This window comes from Augochlora pura, chromosome 8 (assembly GCF_028453695.1).
Source record: "Augochlora pura isolate Apur16 chromosome 8, APUR_v2.2.1, whole genome shotgun sequence".
In the NCBI taxonomy this organism is placed as follows: domain Eukaryota; kingdom Metazoa; phylum Arthropoda; class Insecta; order Hymenoptera; family Halictidae; genus Augochlora; species Augochlora pura.
The window spans coordinates 5721344-5742894 of NC_135779.1; the positions used below are offsets into that span (position 1 = coordinate 5721344).

At 43.1% G+C, this 21551-nt stretch overlaps 1 protein-coding gene and 1 long non-coding RNA gene across 3 annotated transcripts in view; one reads left to right on the plus strand and one right to left on the minus strand.

Annotated features, from left to right (window-relative positions):
- Positions 1-21551, minus strand: part of LOC144474586 (uncharacterized) — a 189245-nt gene that overhangs the window by 153215 nt on the left and 14479 nt on the right. For both annotated transcript variants that reach the window (XM_078189627.1, XM_078189628.1), the window contains exon 2: positions 1474-1529. The gene's annotated coding sequence lies outside the window, so the exon portion shown is untranslated. The remainder of the gene's footprint in view (positions 1-1473; positions 1530-21551) is intronic.
- Positions 18376-19331, plus strand: LOC144474619 (uncharacterized). The gene is made up of 3 exons (XR_013494760.1): positions 18376-18489; positions 18758-18916; positions 19219-19331. It is a non-coding gene; the product is annotated as an uncharacterized LOC144474619 (long non-coding RNA).

Sequence of the window (21551 nt, forward strand, 5' to 3'; positions counted from 1 at the left end):
AACATTTTTGTATTAACATTGAACGATGTTTATTCTGTCTGTGTCGTTTATTTCATTTTATTTATGCTGGTCGTCCAGTAGTCAGGTATCATTTAAAAAATCATATAGCAATAGCTTGATAATGGTTAATAAATTATTGGATGTCTTGAGAATTTATTAACAGGCTATAAATTGGGGTAGAAAGACGATTCATCGGTCTAGTGTTAAGAAAATATTAATTTCGAGAGCGTCGAATAAGAAATTTAGTAACAAACTATATACAAGAGATGTGAGAAGCTATATTTAAATATATAAATCTCGGTGGTCGAGAAAAGGATAATTTTTCTTTTTTTAACAGAGCTTAATATCTTGTTCTTTAGAACTCTTTAGTAAATCATTCTTGTTCTTTAGAACTCTTTGCTGCCTTGTTCCTTCGGCATATATGAACGAAATAGAACAAGATTGAAATTCGTGGACGTGCCTCGAAGTTGCGAGGGATTTCGATTGAATTATTCAAGGCATTGTATTTACAAAGCAGTTCAATGACATTGTAATTCGATCACGTTGCAGTTCGTAATTCGGATCTCCATTCAATTCAATAATAATGTAATTGAATCAGTTGTAATGTAATTCACTCGAATACAATGTAATTGAATCGAGACTACGAATGTCAACGTAATTGGATACGAATGACGAATTAAAAGGTAAATTAATTAGCCGGCGATAGAAGAAGAATATAAAATGATATCTTGCTTCTTGGATGTCTTCGATTGTGTTTAAAGAGCAGTCGTATTTCAATTGTACTCTATTTGAATAATAGTATTGATTAAAATTATTAGCAGTGGAATTAACTACTACTAACTATTAAATTAAAGCTTCAAATTATGTAATAATATAGATGAATTACTATGGAATTGAAACACAATGTAGTTAAATTTGCGAAATTAATAATGATGTAATTTAATCAGCACGACTTTGACATATTCGAGGATTTAAAATTGAATCGAAAGGTTTAAATAAAATTCGTATTTTTCAATTTCTTCAAGGATAGCGTCACGTATGTGTACGTTTAGTTTACTTAAAATTATAATTGTTCTAGGTGTAAAGAAAATGAGTTGAAAAACCCTCAGCAATACTAACAAAATTTCATCGAATAAAATGGGTGATAAATAAAAAAGAAAAACTTATATATATTATATATACATATATTAAATAAATTGTTCCCCACTATAGAAACTCATCTCTGAAAAGGTTAAAAAAGATACTATTTTAAAGAAGGTTTATAGAAACCTTTGAACCTCCTAGTAATGAAGGTGGATCTCAAGCTCCGAATAATCGATCAACGTATTCGACAAAGTGGCTGAAATCACCTTGTACAGTAACCGGTAAAAAGTACACGGCGACACAGTCGCATCGCGTTGCATGCATGGCAAAACAAAGTGGAGACTGTGGTCGTTCGAAACAGGGTCGCAAATAAGGAGAAAGCAGCGTTACCTTGCGCGGTTTTGCCGTAGTTTCTGCGCTGTCTCGTGTCTACCCGTTGCTCCAACCTGAAAAACCAAAGAAAAACGAACACCATTAGCTTCGTCTCGTGATTCCGTTACCCATCTCTCTCTCTCTTTCTCTCTCTCTAGGGCTTAACTACTCAGACAAACGAAAAACCGACTGTTTTTCTATTAAATGTTGCGTACCGTAAAAACACGTTCGCCCGCTTTCTATTTAAAGGAACGATAATCTTTTAGATTTATGCATCTATATGCGCGTCCACCGTGCTGATTGAACAAAATTACAGAAACGATCCGATTTATTTTAAATAACATTGCAAATTTTTATTTCACCTTTTTTTTTATTTAATTATAGAAGACGCAACGCCGACGCGAGCCCGCGTCGGAACCGCAAGGGTTGGAAAACGCGGCCCCCCGTGAAAATTCATTGTCGCGAGGCCCGCGCGCTCGCTGGGAAAAAAAGGAGGAGGCATTTGTTTTTTAGGGCCGACGGAGCGTAACAGAGAACAGAAAGGTGTGGCTCAATTTATGCGCCGGGGATTTCTTACGAGCGGTTTGGAAATGAGTTCGAGGAACGCTTTCACCGCGAACACGGCACAATGGGCGAAACGGTGACAATAGCGATCGCGCGGGGGCCGCGCGAAATCAATTCGACGCGGTTTTCATGGATCAACGAACCTTCCCCCCTCCCTCCCTCTTGTTCGTCCCATTGTCGACACGCCGTTGATCTATTTGCATCGGTGGATCGGCAAATGATAATTAGCGCGGCCTACCGTGCGAAACGGCGTCGGCTTTTTACGGGTTGTCGCGTCACTTTCACGGGGGGGCCCGGGCCCGCGATCGATGCAATTACCAGACGCGAAAATAAACCTTCGCCACCGCGCCTTTCCCTGCAGGCCTCGCCTCCGCCTACCCCCCTCCCGCTCTTGCTTTCGCGTGCAATTTATCGGACGTTGTTGAACAATGCCGCTGGGACCTCGGGAAAATCAGGGAGCAGACGCTTGGAACGATTCCGCGCGACGCTAAACTTTCCGCGGCCGTCGAATTCGATTGCTTTCAATTTCTTGGAGGAATGGCGGTGGTTTCTGCTTTGTTTCGGTTCGATTCGCGTGATCCGGAACGCTGTTATATTTTTAATGTAGGGGTGTGTCTGTAAATAATTTGTCGCGACGAAAGGATTTTCATTTTGGAGAAGCAAGCTTTAATTACTACTGAGAAAGTATTAAAAGCGACGATCTACTTTACTCTATTCTTCATTTAACCCTTTGACCTAGATGGCATTTCGACTGGAAATCTGAAATAATTTCTCTAACTCACAGTATTTCTATTTTATATAATAAAGTGCATTTTATGCGATATAATTGATTTTTGTGATTCCTACTAACATAACCTTAGAAATTTTTAAAATACAGACTCTGTTATTATGGATATTATTTTACAAAGTGACAGAATAATTTTATACTGCTTCACAGTCACCGCTCGAGGGCAAAGAGTTCAATTATCAACGTCGCGGCCACGACAATGCGAGTCGCAGAGCTGTAATTGCTTCAACAAACAGCCACGAGTCGCGCGCGGAGGACACAAAGCGAAATCGATTGCGTTTCGCGTCGATTTCGTCGACTCGATGAATAACCGTGAAAATGTCCAGTCGATAGGATCTTAATCGGACGAAACTAATTAAGCTAATTAACGCCGGCGATGCGGGACGGTCAAAGTTCGTGCGGCCGTGCGATCGTCGCGCAAGTCCGCGGCAAATTTTCCCATCGGTTGATCGGCCGGTTGTCTGAAGCAGATTTTCCGAGTGTTAGCGAAACCTTTTGCGACCTGTGCTACACGGCGAATTGTTGCGAAACGGTTGGCTACAACGAAATTAACCGTAGGACGCGGTCATGAATTATTGTACCGGGAACTGTTACAATTGATAACCGGTGTGCAACATTATTTTCTGCTCAACTGAGACCGCTCGTAACTCTAGAATGTTAACCAGGAAGCGCGGTGTTTTCAGGCAATGATGTCCTGGTGCCGGGGGTTTAATTTAGTCGCCGGTGCCTTCCGCTTCCAAGACGCAATGGAGGAAGGATAATAAGCTCGGCAAAGTTGCGCAAGAGTTTCTAGTCGCAGCTGCTTCAACTCGAAATCCAAAATGGCTTTTTACGGAGTATTTCTCTTTCACACGGCTTTTAGCGCATTTTGTCTACTTGAAATGGAGTCTTGCGAGCTTTGACTCTTTTATATATAAACAAAGATGATGTAAAAATTATCTGGAAATATAATAGACTATACATAGCTAATAACAAAAGGATATATATATAGTTAATATAATATAAAGCAATACCAAATTTGTATTAACAAAAATGGTAATTCGCTAAGGAAAAATTTCATTCGCGCAAAAATGTGAATGCGATACTATAAATACACTTTTTCACGCAAAAGCCGATAAAAGCCGAACAATAAAATATTTCCTCGAAGTGGTGCGAACGATTTTTCCGGCGATCTTGTAACGACTTCCAACTAAAAGAAGCGCAGAGGTCCGCACGGTTTCGACAAGTCCGCGTCAGAAGTCTCGCGAAACGCGATCCCGTGAGTCAGCCGCCCCCCGCGCGGGCCGAATCAATTTTTAAACCGAGCGAAATCGTCGGCCACGGGGTGAGGGACCGAGGGGGGGTATCGTGGAAACGGCCGGAGAAAAAGAAGCCCGGCGAATGCAGGCGCGTGCATCGACGTTGGAACGCAATCGCGAGATGTCGGCGCGGCGCGGCGCGGGATCAGAAATAGCCGGGCACCGGTAATAAAAGTTCTCGGAAGACGCACTCGTTCGGCTGTCACCAATTACGGAGCTGTATGGGACGCGATGCCCGCGTACCGAAATATTGGCGATGTAATTGCCCGGGGATCCGGTTACGGGGAATCGCGACCTGCTGACTCGCCGCCCCGAGCCGATTAACCCCGTGCGCTGTCGCTTCTTTCGCGCGGCGACGATTGCCGCTCGTGTAGCGAAATTCTTATTTTACTACGAATCTTGGATCGAATAGAAGTTAGACGATGTTGCGCGATAGCGGTTTAACAACTTGTTAATACTGCCACGGCAACTTATAAATAATCAAATAAAACTTCCCACGATTTATCACAACGCGTACACCGCAGCGACTCTCTACACAACTTGATCTGCGACCATTTCACAACGAATTTTTAAACAAGAATCCACCCGGTTCGACCACGACTCGGCTTTTTATAGTTACCTGTTCCCCTTTCCCAAATTTCCATGTGATGAAAACTTCCAAAGGACCATAGAATAATTCGGTATGTCTGTTTTCAATCGCTTGTCATCGTTGAAACTCCAACAAATATAATTAAATTCCACGAAGCTGTGATCCGTAATTCGAGTCCATTAATTAACAATATGCAGCGACTTGTCTGACAAGCTTCTCTTTTCCTAACAAATAGAAAACAAGTAGAATCGTTCTGCGCGAAATCGGCACGCAACAGCGAACACTTTCTTGCCGCTTCGCCTCGAATCGCGACGAATTGGCGCGATATCGAAAGATACGGCGCGTTTAATCGCCTCGCTTCTTGCCGGTCAATATTAACTGGGAAGCTGAGGCTGCTCGAAAAAGTAGCAGAGCGATTTAGCTTCAGCGTCGTTCGAGGAATCGGCGTACCGCGCCGGCCGAAGCGTTTTCACGGAGAAAGAGCGTGGTCGCGGAAGCGCGCCGCGCAATAATAGCGGCAGAAGGGTGGTGGAAGAAACACGGCGCTCTCGGAAGAAAAAAAACACGATAAACGTCTCGGCAACGATAAACGGCTCGGTTCAATAACTTTAATTACGAAACGCGCGGCGCGAGTCGCTCTGCGTCGTGTCGGCCGTACGATGCGAACAGGTTCGCGGGAATCGCGCGTTATCGCGACGATCGCGTAGTCGTTTTTTTTAAACCAGCCGGTGCTCCTCTTTCTTCCGTCGCAGGAACGGCCGTGTGTGATTTCTCGTCGATAAAACGTCACGGCGAGGCCTCGCGCGGCCATTGTTCGATCGCGAGCTGTTGACAGTCTCGATCACGATCGGAGCGGCCGCGATCGAACCGTCGAGCACTTTCTCCCGTTTTCTTGCTCAACTTGTCCGACGTCGCGGCAACTTCGAAATTTCGATAACGTTCAAGTGTCTTGTTCAGTCGGGTTGATAATTGAGAAGATTAGTTGTATTAATTGTTATTTTTAATCATCTAAATATCGCGACAATGTGCCGCGAAAATAGATAAAATTTCGTCTAAATTCGCTCATTTTTCGTCAACATTCGTCGACTTTTGTTCCTGCGCAGAACTTTAATTCTTTATCGAAATAACTATTGTTCCTGAGAAAAATTAAGAATCCATATTTGAAAACATAAACTGCAGGACATTAACTATCACTTAAAATAATCTAAATATCGCGGCAATGCGCCACGAAAATTCATGAAGCTCCTTCTAAATTCGCTCATTTATCATCGATATTCAACTTTTGTTTCTTTAATTTTGTTATCGAAATATCTAGAGTTGCCAAAGGAAGATTGAACCTACGGGTAAAACGAAAAGACTGATAGAACACGAAAAATTGTGCTCACGGCCTCTCGAACACCGTTCGAGATATTAACGAGTCCGCGTTTATTAAAGCCTCGTTTCGATGCTCGCGCAAAGTACACCGCCGGCTAAATGAGATTCCTGAACTGTTTACTTACTCCGTTGCGTCAATTCATATTGCCCGCGCCGATTGAGTAAACAGGATATGCGTCAGCCCTGCGATCCACTCGCGCGATCGATCGAGATCCTGTTTCCCAAATAAACGATATTAGCTCATTGTCTTCTCGCTCTTCTATTTCCCACGTCGACTACCCCCACTTGACACCGTTTGTAAACTTTATCGACGCGAGACGGAAAAAAGACGAGCAATTTTCTGATTAAACATTTTCATTAGAAAATGTTCTCATTAAATAATTTTCTTATTAAATCATTTTCTCGTTAGACAATTTTCTCATTAAACGTGAATTTTCAGAACTGTGAATCTTGTATTTGTTTCCCATGCGATTGTTGATGGAAAAAAGGAATTTAACTCTTTGCACTCGAAGCCACTGGAAATCTGATGTAAGTTTTCTAGGTTATATTGTTACCATTTATTTTGAAATTAATTACCAGAAATTAGAGAGTGAAATACGAATGCTCGAAATTAATTAAAACCGTTTGTAGCAATTAAAACTATTTTATAACCACGAAGATATATTATTATGTTCGATATCTATCTAATCTGCCTGCAATAAAAAACAATCGATTCTTCTGTTTCGAAACGTGTTCAACCAGGTAAAATATCCGAGCGACGGCCTTCGTCGCAGAATCCCCGATAAATTCACGCTATTAGACGCCTCGCCGCAGTTTCTGCTTTACGAGGATTTTAAGGAGTCAGCCCTCAAAGTTACCAAGTTCCCCTGATCTCCGCGCTCGCGCTCGCCCCACCGAGGAGTTACACCGTTTATTGCAGCCTCTTAAAACACTTTGCCCCGAAAACTTTCGACATTCCTCGAAGGTTGCCGAAGGACTACCCTATACCTCGAGAGCCCCTGATTTCGGCGCACGGTAACTGATTCGCGGAGTCCTCGGAGCGTGTGTCGGGGTCCTCCTCTTCCCCCTCCTCTTCCTCCCCCCCCCCCCCCCCCCCTGAATTCTGCCTCGTTTGCTTCGCGAACGGGGGATCAAAGAGTTGACGAAGGGGCTTCTTCGTTCGTTAGGACAATCCACGTTCGACGCCCGCCGAGCAATTGATTCGAAAGCTCGACATTCCTGAAGTGCGGTCCGAGCGAACTTCGTTCTCGTTTAATTAGCGCGCCGGTGAACCAGTCACTTTCCACGAAATCAAAGTGATTGGATCGATTCGGGGCACTTTCGGATCGCGGTCGAAAAATCCTGGTCAAAGTTAACTTACGATGATTGCGATTGGATTGGTTTTAATCTATTTTAGGTAGATTAAAGGTAGACCAGTAATTAGGGGTGGTTTTTTCGACTTCTTTTTTGTTGGAAATTATTAGGTGGTTGGTATGTTGGGTATGTATGTAGATATGGCGTAATATGATCTGTTATGTGATATAAATATATGTATATAAATATGTGTATGTGAACAGAGTACGTAAGAAATATATGTACAATAATACATATATTAATATAAGAAATGAACAGGTGACACGCATTCTAACATAAATAACTGGCACTTTAATATGATACATTAAGAAGTAATAAATATTATTATATTTTAATATAAAGGTTAATAAATAATAAGTCAGGTTATGGTGGTTATCGTTCGATTTTAATGAACCCCCACAGCGTATATAAAACATTGGGTATAGTTACTTAATAATTTTAGAGATACAATCGATTCAAGTTACATATCTCTGATAATCATGATTATAATATGCATAACCATGATCATAATTATAACCTTGTCATAATTATAATTATAATATGCGTGTGACCTGTCCAACTTTTAGAAACTGTACATTGAACGCTGGACGTTTTATGCTGCTTTGTTTAATCGCGATCCTGCCTATTTGTGTTTTTCGTGCACGCGCAGTATTTGCCACCCCGCGTCGTGCCTGGTGGTGAAAGTCACGCACTCATCCATGTGCATGCCATATCAAGAGGCACGTTACTTTAATTGATTATACCTATGAAACTCAAGTAACTACGCCTAATGTTTCATACGCGTCGCTCGAACCCCAGAATCTACCATTGCACGAAAGCCAATTAAAATCGAAGTCGAACGGTAACAAACTATAGAGAAGTTCGCTCAAAATGTAATAGAACTGTCTTGGAGCAGAAAGGAGTAAATAATTGTAATTAGAATTCTGATTTACTGTATGTTATATTATATTTTTATATGGAAAAGAAATTTTTATTGTATTCTTTTTATATTGAAATTTATATGGTTATATATATTTTTTTAAATGTATTGATTTTATCAGACGTTGGTCGATCGATGTATTTTTCAAGGAAAATTTATGTTACGCTGTTTAAAAATATTATAATTATCAGAAAGTTGTAGAAAATTAGTGGTTAGATGGCTGAGGTATAATAATGTCATTCGAAGGGTTGAATGTCATTTTAAGAAATGAGAAGCTTGAATTATCATTCGCTGGACAGGTCGCCCTAATACTTTATAAAAAAATGACAAAGTCTACATTTTGCTAAAAAGTTCATCATCTTCACCCTTATACCGATTAAATATCGATGTAATAATTTCATGCATAATTCGACTGTAATAATTTCATAAGAGAGAAAAATATCGATATTTACCATATACCTCACCGCTTAAATATTAATGAAATAGTACAGAATACAATTTCGACTTAAACAACCGGAATAACATTAATACCAAATAGGTTATTATTAGAAATCGCGAGTCCGAGTGATGAAAGTACATCAAGGAATCACGCTTTGTCAAACTGACCCAGATTTCTATTAAAAAACCGTGATATCATTTCCAATAATCTCGATACGAGGAGATATCGATTCTCCGATAAATAGAACAATGTTCTCCAAATTCTCAAACATTTCCACCCCACCAGCGTCGCTAATTTGTCAATGACAGCCCTGCGAATCGACACGCGCGCCTCCCAAAGGAATTGCGACAGGCGGGTGGTCTTAAACAACAGGATGTGCCGATCGACGAGCGATCAATCGACGTCGACGATGACCCAGATGCGACGAAAGATCTCGAGCAAAGTACCGCGTCCGACTCGCGCGACTTTTCGATAACCGGGCTCGCGATATTTCGGGCTCGCCCTCTGCCCCGATAACATCGAGAAAGTTTTCGGTCGCGGGGGAGGTCGGTCAGCGGTGGCATTCGGAAGAAAATCCCCGATTGCAGGGGAAACGGGGCGACTCGGAATAAGAGGAGGAGGCGCGGAGGGCGAGCAGCGCGGGACACGCTCCGAGCGGGGAAGCGGCCGGGAGGGTAGTATTGATCGTCCGCTCGAAAACATTCGCTCTCGACGACCGACTTTTTTTTTCCGCGCCGCGCGGGAACGAGCGGAAAAAGCGGGCGAGCAAACGTGTCGCGATTTTTGCATGCGCGGTTCCGAGCGCGGAAAAGAGAGGAGGAGGAGAAGGAGGAGGAGGAGGAAGACGGCCGGGAAAAGAACGATCCGCCGTTATCTTGTTAAGCGGGGAACACCACCGGAGTTATCCGGCGCCCTGGAAAATACCCGCCGTGACGAGCGTAACGAGATAAAATTACACGGGGAACCCGGGGAGAACGTTGAGATATCGGGCACGGGCTTTTTTACTTCCGCGGCGACGCGTCCCGCGATGCTATAGGGGGGGCGCTACCGCGAATATAATCCCGCTTGTTAACGTTCCTTCGCTCTCGAAATTGCGGCTTGTTAATCGCGAGCCACGCGTATGATAAATTGCCGCTATTCAACCGATTCGATCGATTATCGATTGCGTACGGCCGGCGCTCTGATTGTGTCCGTGGCTCGTTATCGGATCGGAAATCAATAGTCGGTTTTTGCCGGCGGGATGGATTATGGTTTCTCCGGGGGGGCTCCGTGGATTGTGTCGGCAGGGAGTGGCGACTTTTAACGAGTACGACTTGCGATGATTTCACGATGCGATGTACTAAATATCAGCGTTATTTTAGTTCCCCTAGAACTTGAATTATCTCGTTGCGAACATCTAGGAACGAAACTATACAATGACACGGTCGAAGCAAGAATCATCTGTATTTGTTACAGCAGTGACTCTGTTTGTTGTAACGGTTATTAACACGTTGACGCCGGCGCGGATATTCGCGGTCCGTTCCGTGCGGCGGCGCTTCAACTAGCGGTCCGCTGCATGGGGCGGCGTGGCACCAAATTATACTGTTTAATGCTTGCGCTCTAATACCCACTACCTGATTCGAATAGACTGAATTTCCAAAATTCTGACGTGGCCCGCGGGTGGTCTAACCTGCTGATAGGACCCGCGGTGGCCAGTCGCTTGAATTGGGGAAAAACCCTAATTCGTTTTTTATGGTCATGAGATTGATAGGAGATCTATTATTCGAGGGCCGGATTTTATTTACCGACAATTTTTATACAAGTATTCCTTTAGCCGAAGAACTTCTCACTAAGAGAACATATATTTGCGGTACAGTGAAAATGAACAGAAAATTTCTACCGCCGCAAGCAAAACAAAAACATAAACGCGGCGACATTATATCTCTTGAAAATCGGAACGGCGTGAAATTTTTGAAGTGGACCGACAAAAGACCCCTGTGCATGTTAACCACTTCGAAATCTCACAATTGCGCTATTATTCGTGGCAAAGGTGATAAATTAAAACCAGATACCGTTTTTTCTTACAATAGTGCGAAAAAGGGAGTTGATATATCTGATCAGATGTGTTCCTATTATAAATCTTTACGGAAAACAGTAAAATGGTATCGAAAAGTTGTCATGGAGCTAATATGCGGGACCTCTTTAGTAAATGCGTGGTACATCCACAAAAAGTGGGGAACCAAACGTTACAAAATTTTAAAATTTAGAGAAAAAATTATTGATTTTCTATTGGAAAGTGTTGAGAATCCCCCTAGTGAAGAACTAATAGTAAGGAGACGGAAAAAACATTTTTTAAGTTCATACCAAGGATCCGCGAGGAAGATGAGGAAAAGATGTAAAGAGTGTTACAAACGCTTAACAAACTTAAAAGGAATACAGTATGCCGCAAACAAAACAAAAAAAGTAATGACCTTTTGTAGCAGTTGTCCGAATAAGCCGGCACTTTGTTTGAAATGTTTTAAAAAATTGCATCGGAAACATAAATAGATATTTTAAATGTATTGATTAAATTATAAGTTGTGTATCTTGTGTTCAATGTTTGATTATAAGGTAGAAATGTTAATGTATAATGTTAAATCAATAAAATTACATTTTGTACTACGTATTTTTTGATATACAAACGTGGCCCATCGGTGGGTCAGGCCGCCCCATGGGACAGTCTAGCATGGGCCACCGGTGGGTCAGGCCGCCCCATGGAACAGACAAGCATGGGCCACCGGTGGCCCATGCCGGCGTCAACGTGTTAAGAAGAAGAAGTAGCGGCGCGAGTGTCCGCGAAAGAAATCACAGCAGAAGGGGTTAATTGACCAAGTTTTCGAGGACTTTGCGGAGCATTTTTTAAGAGAGCATTCACGGAGGATGAATGGCGAGGGAGCGGCAAAGGAAATGGCACTTCTGGTAAGATCTTTTGGTACGTTGGACACTATTTCGAGGAACGAGAATTCTCGGGAACCGGATTTGACCGACGCAGTAGCCATCGACAGCTGCATTAACGGTAATGTCCTCCCCCCCGGTTGCAGTATTTTCGTCGCGCAAAGGTCAAAGCGTTTATGTTCGGTGATGCACGCTTAGTGACCACGCTTCTCGCGCGGTTAGTAACGCGCTTGTCCTCGCCAATTCTAGGAACTAGCCGCGTCGCTTCTACGCATCTTGCGGAGCTCAACGGATGCGTGGAGCGGCCAGAAATATATAACAAAAGTATTTTTGCAGTGACGAAAATTGCTAAGAATAAGAATTGAAATTGCGAATGATAGTTGAATGAATAAAAATCAGTGTACTTCCAAAATCATGGATCAATGGTCAGAACCGCCGATTCAGCCAACGCAAACAATGAACCGGGCAGCACCCTTCCATAATTGTAATTTTGATAAATAATATGAATTGAAGTTGCAAATAATAGCCACAATGCACTTCCAAAATCGTAAATCGCGATCGTCCAATTCAACCAATGCAAACGCAAATAATGAACGCGACAGCACCCTTCCGGATTTAAAGGCTAAGAACGCCGTTAATTGTTTGCGGCAAGTGCAACCACCCTCCAGAGTACTTACTTAATAAACAGCAAAAAAACAGCCCGCGCCGAAAAAGTCGGTTGTTTAATTTCTAATAGCGGAGACACGGTCTCGACCCTAGGAGAAGTCTCGGCCGAGAGCGTCGGGGTTGCGCACGGCGCGCCCTCCCCCGCGCGGAAACTGCAAACGAGCTCGAGAATAAACGGTGTTATCGCGGCCGCGTAGATTATGCCCCGGCTACGGGAATACTTGGCAAGTTTAAGCGTGTTCGCAAAATTTCGAGCGCGGTCGCACACGCCTCTCGCCGAAAGATAAATCCACGAGATACGTACACACGCGCCCGCGCCCGCGCGCGCGCCGACTCTCGCAGATTTCCCGGCAAAACTTTGCCGGGGGTTGGTTGGGTCTACGAGTGAGAATAAAACCGAAGTTTCTCGTAGAGCGCGGGCACAATATAGAATAATTGATTTATTAAGATGATAAACCCTTTCAGCGCTGGCTAAAACGAAAGAGCTTAGAAGAAGAAATGTCCATTGATTTTATATATTATATTGCATTGTTGTGTTTAGTATTGTATTCGTGTTGCACGAATTTTAGTTGGACCATGCTAGATGGACTTGTAATATAGATTATGGTAAATTAAATTTTTTAAATATATAAACGATTAAAGAGAGAAGAAGTGCTGTGAATATATGAGATAATCCTTTTCTCTATAATTTTGTAATAATTTTATATTTCTAGTTCTAGTTTCATTACTTCGGTAGTTCATACTCTAACATCGAGGCCTGGGTCTATTTCAACCCCCAGGATAAAAATTGTCCCTTAAAAGCAGCATTTGCTATGATATACCCTCACATATTTCGTCACAGCCCAAAGAAGATGCGTTTAGCAGAAGCACCGCAGAAAACGCGTTAAAAAGCAGTCGCCGACTAAAATACTTCCCGAGCTCCGCCGTGTGCCATAAAGGGCCGTTACGGGCGGGTTAAGTTGCAGAGTAATAAGCATATATTATTTTCCGAGGGCCATCGAGGGAAGGCAATCAGGAAACGCGGGATCGGGAAGTTTCCGGCGGAACCAATACGCGTAAGTGGCGAGCGGCGTAGGAGGGGTGGCACCCCTAGCACCCCTGGCACCCTCCCCCCTCCCCCTCCTAGGTCGATCAATTGCGCGCGAAGTAGAAGTTCGCCGGGGCCGTGCCGGTGGTTGAAGTTACCCTCCTCAGTCACGCCCCCGGGGGTTCGACGACCTCGCGTGCCGCGATCCAAAATTACTGACGATGGAAAGCGCAGCCGTGCGGCGTCGGCAGCTGCGGCGGGCACGTCGTCGCGCAACGAAATATTTCTGTGCCGTCGCCGGGACCCTGTGTGTGCGCGCGTTAATTCCCGCCCCGATCGATCATCCAGGGTCGCCCGTTAAAACACCGCTCTCTCGCCCACCCTCTCTTTTCGGTCGACGTCATCCCCCACCCCCTTCGGCTGTCCTTGAGAACCCCGATCCACCGCCGCCGCCGCCGCCGCCGGCGCGGCTCCTGTCTAAACACGGGATCTCGCCGGGCCGCTTTTCCTCGATCGGAACATCCCCCTCTCACCACCGTCGCCGCCGCCCCTCTCTCTCTCCTCTCTCTCTCTCTCTCTCGTCTTCCGTCCACGTTCCGCTTTCGGATGATGAACGAGTATCGTCCGCGCGAAGGGAAGCGGATAGGAGAGCACCGCGCCCGTCTCGTGCCTCCTCGAGTGTTATGGAATTTAAGGGGATGGACCGCGACCGGCTATTTAGGTCAATCCCGGAGGGGTGGACTTCTGCGGCGCTGGCGGATCCGCGGAGTGTTATCGTCATCCTGACTTGCGGAAAATTTTCTTATCGCTTCTATTGTACTTGCGACCGTCGTCGTACTATCTTGTACCTTGTTGCAACGATTTTTAATATTTCCCGGTGATTAAAGTGTCAGCGAAGCAGAAGGCTCGAGAAGCTGAGGTTATGTTTCAAAGTCTACTCGAATCAATTTCTTTTTCTCTTTCATAATACGTATATTGTGCTTAAGTAAAAATAGCAATATTTAACGCTGTTAATCAACTATGTCACGCGAGATAATTAATACAACCTTTTCAAAAGATTTTAAAATTTATAGACAAGTAATTGAGACTTTGCATATTTCATTATTGTGATCTAATTTTTTGGATCAGCTTAAATAGCAAGGATTCTTCAAATTTATACTTAAGGAAGTGAAAATTAATTTAAGGAAATGAATATTAAAGAAAGATGCTACCGTGAAGTATGCCATGCCACAATAAGTGCATTGCACGTTAAGAGAACGTTTCCTATAGCGATAACGATCAATTTTCATGCAGACGTTACCAGCTATTTGCAGATTTTTATTCCTTTTTTTCCCCGGCGGCCGCGGAGATTACACCTTTTAAATTTCATTGGATGCGCGCGAGCTTACGCTGCTCATCAGAGGATGAAAAAATATGGTTGACGATATCGGTAGAGCAGATCGCGATTTTATCAACCGGGAATTGTTGGTCCGCGATAAATGAAAATTGTTAAGCCGGTCTTCTCTCCCGGAACGAGGACACCGAGTCCCCGGCAAATTAGCGACCCTTGTTCCCGTTCGTTTCCACATCCGGCCGGCTTGTGTTCCCGGTAGAGAGAGAGAAAGCGAGAGAGAGAGAGAGAGAGAGAGAGAGAGAAAGAGAGGGAGAAATAATTCTTGCCCGGGATTTTACGTAGTATCGCGACGTTATTTATTTTCCGCGTAATTCACAATTTTCTCCGTGAGCGTAACGCGAATGGAACAGCAACGCGCTCCAGTGTCCCTCGCAACAGTCTTGTTAATCCTCGCATTCATTAATTCAAATGCTTCAGCAGAGAGAATCGCGGGCTGCAGTGAAAAAATTCTAGCTCCAATTTTTCTTTAGATAATGGAAACAATGAACAGATTGCGGAAGGGAATAAATAGCCAATAGCGGAGCGTGTTTCGGAGCCTCTTTGAGCAGAGGAAGATGCTTAAATTGAAGCGAAGTTAGTAGTGAATATCATCCCCTATTTTTATGTCACTTGAATTTGTAACTACTTACTAGATTATTATGTTTCTTATATTTTTTATATCTTGGTTTTCTCTGGGTTGAAAATAGTTGTTGCACTTTAAAGAAATAATAGCAGTGCAGACAGTTTCAATGCCTAATTTTAGATTATTTTGTTAACGATGCCCAATTGTAAATTATATAAAACACGTCAATATCCTAATTATAGATCCCATAAAAGCACGTAAAAATTCAAATTGTAGATCCCATAAAAAATTATGTAAATATCCTAATAGCAGATCCTATAAAACACGTAAGTATCCAAATTGTAGACCCCATAAAGTAAACACGTGGCCGAAGCTATATACATAGAATATTCATTAACCTCTCTGCTTAAAAGAAGGAGTTCCAGCGCCGAACTGAAACAAGGTTATCGATTGAGGTCATCCCCTAACTTTGGGTCACCCGAACACCTAACAAATCATCAGACTTTAACGACTTCATCCCCCTAACTTTCACAAAGCGTGACTCGCCCTGTTTTACAACAGGAAACAACAACGCGTGCATCTTTAACCTCTTGCCCTCTAACATTTTATTTGGTCTCTTAAAATTTAGAATAATATTAGATAAAAATTGTTGCGTTCTTTTAAATCGAGATATATTGTTTATTTTAATGACTAATTCTAATCAGAGAAATTATAAAATAAATGTCGAGACAGGAGATCGATAGAAAACCATCCCATTACAACCCCTAAAAATTTTACAATTTTAAAACAGTGTAAAGAAATCTAAAATTAATTGAACTAATAGCTTTATTAAATATTCTATGATTGTTCTGTATTAATTACTAAATTTCTTTGCACATAAACTTTTAAAGGCGTAACCACTACGCGAGTCATAAATATTTCAGAGACACGCCGTATATCAAAGAGATAATTTGGTTTTAGAATCTCAATGCTTTCGACTTTAAAGGGTTCACAAACTCGCCCATCCAACACAATTCGTATAAACTAACTGAACGTCTATCTCATCCCCTAATCTCGAGCGCCTCGAATCACGGATTCGCCGGGCTCCGCGGCAGAAAATAACAATGCAGACGGATTCAATGAACCAATTAGACCCGGGCTCACGTATCGAGGTCAGCCCCGAATTTTGGGTCACCGAAGTGTCGGACTTAGTCGTATTCTCAATGTCGTCGACCTCCCGGGTCCCAAGGAGTCGTCGGAATATTGTTTGCAACCCTTCCAGGGGCAGAGCGGTGCCGAGCCAGGCCGGAAGGGGGGCTCGTAACGTGGGCGGAAAAGCTCAGATCAATATCTGCCGCGAATTGGAACGTTACGTCGTGAAAATCGACCCGTGACCTAGTGTGGACCCGCCCGTAGCTCGCAGCTGGTGGCGCCATCCGAAAGACCGTTCTGACACGGCGAGGGAGAGAGAGAGGGAGGGAGGGAGAGAAGCAGAAGAGAAAGAGAGGAAGAGAGAAATGGAGAGAAGAGAGAAGTAGAGAGAAAGAGAGAAGTAGAGAGAGTAGAGAGCGAGAGAGAAGAGAAATAGAGAGAGAGAAGAGACCGAGAGAGAAATAGAGAGAGAGAGAGGGAGGGCAGGCCGCGCGCACACGACCGAGGGCGGCCGGGAAAACGGCAGCGAGGCAAAGAGCGCCGCCGACGGAATTTTCGTCATCCGAGCGGCGTGTAATCCGCCGCGTTTCAAGCGTCTTAATTCCGTCGGCGACCTTCCGTCAGGCACCGCCCGCGTCTCCGGCAATTTACTGAATTTTCGGAACGGGGGAGTTCCGAGGACGCTTTTAATTCCCACGGAAAACGGAATCCCCCTTTCGCAACCCGCCCGTAATCTTCCTTATTCCGGCGAGCTCGCCGCCGGAGAAGTAAGAAGGGCGGAGGTGGGGGCGATATCACGCCTTCCAGGATATTTTCAGAAAAAATTAGCGACTAACTCGCAGACGCGTTTTGTTTGCTCGTCACCGGAAGACGCTTTGCGCCGAAGCCTGGTGCTCGACGCTTTGACTGCCACGTTAAGCCGGCAATTTTTTAGCAGGAGCCACGGAGAAATTAATCTTGCTGCTACCTTGGCGAGCCAAGGAAAATTTCAGCCCGGCGACTTTTGCTACCGGAAGTATTTCGTAACGTGGGAGATAAGGTAATTTTAATTGGGGCGTATGGAAGAGAAATTCTGGTAAAAAATTGTGCGCTCGCTAAGATTCGATGAACAATTTGAAGATTTCTTTCAATTTAGTTCGGTGGAATTACCGACGTAAATTTTGATGCAGTGAATTTTAAAAATTAATATTGTTGCCATTAATTGCGTGGTATGATAGTTACGAAATTTTTAATAAATATATAAAAAGTATATAATATAATTTACAGGAGAGCAAGCATCAGTTTACAGAAGAGAAATTGTTCACGCCAGGATTAACCTAGGACCTTTCTTTGACTATTCGTAAGAAGTTATTCGCGCAGTCGGTGATCCATTAGAACCAACATGGCGGCCATTTATCGAGACTGTACACCCTTTCTCATTCACTGTTTTAGTTTTGTCGTAGCTTCGCTAATAAATTCATCTCGTGCTTAGATTAAATGCTAATCGTAGACTGGACTCAATAATCTTATTTATCTATAAACTAATATATCTAGCAACGTTAATCTAGGATCGATATTGTTTAAAGAAAATTTACAGTGAAGGTTAAACACGACAAAAGGTACATATGCGTAATGGAAATATTCGCATTATAATTTAAAGTTAGTAAGGGAAATTTACGTTACCTTACTTTGGAACTATGGAGATTCTTGTACAATTAATCGTTTTTGACACTTGGAGCACTTTCAAACACACTTTAAATAGCTTTAACACTAAATATTAAAGGAACCGTGTGTCCTCTACGCAACAGTTCGAAGAGACAACGCTAATTGATTCGATCCTTCGATACAGAAATCGATAGCACTCTACCGGACGATTTCAAAAGCGCATGCAGAACTATTTCGCGCGCTTCTTCCGGCACCTGTTGCGTTTGACGTTGTCTGTTGTGTTGGGTTTTATTCAAATTTGTGAGAAGTGCAGTGTTCTTTAAGCAAGAAGATTGTCAGTTTGCTGAGATATTGAACCGTCTTCCTGCTGTGAATGTAAGTGTTGCTATGCATGTTTCTCATAAATATATTTTCTGTTTAAATCATTATAACCTCAATTGTACGTACGTACCGGTACAAAGCACGATGTATATATGTGCTTATTTCTTGAAAAAAATATAGAAGGATCAATATTAATAGATAATATGTATGATTTATGTGTTACTTAAGGTTTATATATTTATTAAGTGATATAATTTTAGGAAATCATATCACGTGGAAATAATATGATAGTATACTAATGTTGTTATACTCGGTTTTACAGGGAATCCTATAGAAACTTATTGTGACAATGATTGTTAGACATTGGTGAAGGAAATTAGACCAGTGGTTATTATGCAAACACAGTAAGAAGGTCAGATTATTTTTCTACTGAATCGCTGCAGTGTACTTGGCTATTATGATGAGGCAAAGTATTATTTAGGTGAGGTTGTTAATTATTATATAATTTAGAGTATTTTTAGAGGAAGTTATTTAATTTAGAATGATATTTAATATTCCTTTAGTAAATGTATTATCTTAGTTCTCCATTATCACATTTTCTATGCGAAACATGCTTGTTATATTGGGTCGCTCAGACCTGGTTTAATTTTTAAACAACTGTCATCCAAGAACTACTAATACTATTGAGACCTAACAATTTTGGAATATAGCTTGAACATTCTAGAGCATTGCTTCCTTTATTAGGAATCGATATCTCACTTCCAAATGTATTACTTATTTCAGAGAAGGAATATGGGACATTTTCACCTCGTGTGACAGCAGAGAATTAATCATAGATGTTATAAAGGATTTGATTAATTATTTAAGTCTATGTTAACCATAAAATAAGAAAGAATAGGTATTAAAAATAAATATTAATTATAATTGTTCTATTGAAATAAATCTCCAACAACATATCCAGAAATCATTGAAATCATCCTATATTATTAGAAACTACCCTTTTCTCGTATCCTAAACATATTTCCAGGTGTAAGCTCGATTGTAATAAACGCGAGCTAAATAAAAATTGATTTTCATTCTTAATATTTTTAGCAAAGTAAAAATAATCTAACAGCATCGTTGAATTCTTCATTGCTGCATAAAGATCGGCAGTCTAATCACGATTTCGTTGACAAAGGGTCCAATAGCTTTTCGCAACGAGGGTGCCACGCTATTGGCAGAGGTCTGCCACGTAGAAGGACGACCCAATGGAAAATGAACGTGAAAGGTAGCCCGAGCTCTCCGACACTTTCTGGTCGTCTTAATCAATTTCTGGCAGCGTCGCCACCCCGAATAGTGACCTCGTTTCGCCGCGGTGATTGAAGAGAGAGAGAGAGAGAGAGTTCATCAGGGAACTGGCTGCTCGGTATCACGTAATAGGCCGGCGTGTTGCACCTACTTATTTACACAAGCAACGTTCCAAGAGTACGCCGTGGCAACATATGTGCTACCCGGGGGAAGCCTCCGCGGAGGATTACTATTAGAGTAGACCTAACATTAATTCCGCGTGCGGTAGATTAGGACACTCGCTAGGTTTCACCCCTCCGCCGCATATTTTCCCTTGCCGCGCGCGCATTGCTCATCTTCCCTGTTTATGTCCCCCCAAAGTTCTCGGCTTTAATTGTCTCATTGCGGATCTTTATGCAAAACACAGATTGCTCGGATCACGGAGAAATTTATGTAACGCTGTGTTAATCTCTGATCTTTATCGCGATTTTTAACGTTTTTGACGCGCTGTCTGGTTACATTAATTATCCTAAAAATTTATAACATTTATGATATTTATTATTTTATTGTAAAGGGTTGTATACATTATTCAATTGATTCTAGAAGGGAACTGTTGTGCATGGGAAATTTATTTAGGATGACTCTTTTGAATGTTATCTCAGCATTTATTTCACTTCGCTATAGTGTATCTATTTTTTAAAAATTAAGAGATATAGCTATTATTAAAAAAATGACTGACATCTGAAAGAGTATATAAAAGGAAGTAGATAATCTGTAGCCGAAAAATGCAACATTAAACTCGTCAAATCTCACCGATCAGACAGAATTATTAAACAGATACGCGTTTCCGAATAAAAGCCGGCCGCGATCAAAATGGAAAAATGATTCATCTTCGCGTGGCCCCTCGGTCCCTGCTCCCCGAACCGGAAGCCGTCGTCGCCGCAATAAATCACTCGCGGGAACATTCCATAATAATACACTGTTTGCATAAGAGCGCGCGGGACCCTAAACGTCGCACGCGCGCGCGCGCGACGGATTTGCATGGCGCGACGTATTTGCCTATACGTTGGATTAATGATACACGAAGAGAGCTCGTTAGGTGGTGGCGGAGCGGCAGCGAGTCGGCTGGAAACGCGGCCCGTGCTTTTAATTAGGGGGTTAATGATTTATGATCGCGCGTCCATCGGCCCGGTATCGCCTTGATTAATCATAATGGAACGGCGTTGACGGCGTATCCATCAAGCGACAGGTGCGTCGGAAAGAAACGGGATTGTCGTTCGCCTGGCGCGCGTCGACTCCACGATCCGGGACGCGGTTCGAGGTATCGTTTCGACCGCGGGCGATCGAGAATCGAGGTGGAAGCTCGAGACACGCGCGACTCGCTGAACAGTGATCTTAATGGCTGGAATAACCGCGAGAGAGGGGGGGTACGCGGAGCGAGCGGAGAATAATACGGGCTAAGTAGATTACGACAGCCACGGTCAGACAACGCGCGTACTACCAAGTTCACTTGTTCGAAATGAAAGCCACATTGACACACTTTCCGCGCCGGTTCATTCATACGCACTCGACGAGCAGCGAACACAATGGGAAACGTTCCCGGAGTCCTCGAAGCTACCCGGCTCGTTTCGAAAAAACCCTCACGAGTGTATTTCATTGAAATAAACGGGGAAGTCGCCGGGAAAGGTGAAGGCTCCGGACAGGTGTCTTCTACTTTTTTTTTTATCCCTCTCTCTCTCTCTCTCCGTCTCTCTTCTCATTGAATATCGATACTCCGCTTTCCTATCCGGCTTGTTGACCCTCGACTCGCTTGCGGCTTCGACGCTCGAGACTCGCTTTGGTTTTCCGCG